Here is a 290-nt window from a genome sequence, read left to right on the forward strand (position 1 = left end):
GGGGAGGGGACGGGGTGCAGGGGAGGAAGACAAAAGCAGCCGTCAGTCCTACCCCGCAGTTGCCTCGCTTCCTCCGAGTGTCTGGCAGCTTTCAAAAACTTCACCGAAGGGGAAAGGGTAGCTCCGGGGCGGCGGCCTCGAAGCCGCCGCGCTGCCAGAGGCGCTGCCTGTCGCCAGAGCCCCGCCGGGCTTGACGCGGTGCGTCCCTTCGGCTCCTGCCCCGCACTGGAGCGGCGAGCTTGCTAGCCTTGCCTCCGCGGCCTCCTCCGCCTCCGGGCTGGCTCGGGACC

Source organism: Pteropus vampyrus, unplaced genomic scaffold (genome assembly GCF_000151845.1).
Source record: "Pteropus vampyrus isolate Shadow unplaced genomic scaffold, Pvam_2.0 Scaffold191, whole genome shotgun sequence".
Lineage (NCBI taxonomy): Eukaryota > Metazoa > Chordata > Mammalia > Chiroptera > Pteropodidae > Pteropus > Pteropus vampyrus.